The following is a 364-nucleotide window of genomic DNA, read 5'->3' on the forward strand; positions in this document are numbered from 1 at the left end:
AGAAAGGACAATACAGACTGTTTACCTATTATAAAACACAAGAAGCGACCCACAATCCTTGCACAGACAGACACAAGGTCGTATCATAAGGAATTAGACGTACATAAATATCCATAGAGAGCACTTTAAGTATGAATTCAATTACCAAACATAACTTCGATATGTAGCATCCCCATACCAACGGTGCCATTATCGTACATAACAGATGTATGGTGTGTGGCTCTTGCTTTCTTCTAACAACAGCATTTCTACAATCATAATGGGCTTCAGAACCGAATTGATATTAGAATATGACCAAGCTACCACCTATTTTTTATTCTAGGTTCTACATCACTCGAAACAGAATACATCTAGTGTTTTGTGT

Source organism: Penaeus monodon, chromosome 22 (assembly GCF_015228065.2).
Source record: "Penaeus monodon isolate SGIC_2016 chromosome 22, NSTDA_Pmon_1, whole genome shotgun sequence".
Classification (NCBI taxonomy): domain Eukaryota; kingdom Metazoa; phylum Arthropoda; class Malacostraca; order Decapoda; family Penaeidae; genus Penaeus; species Penaeus monodon.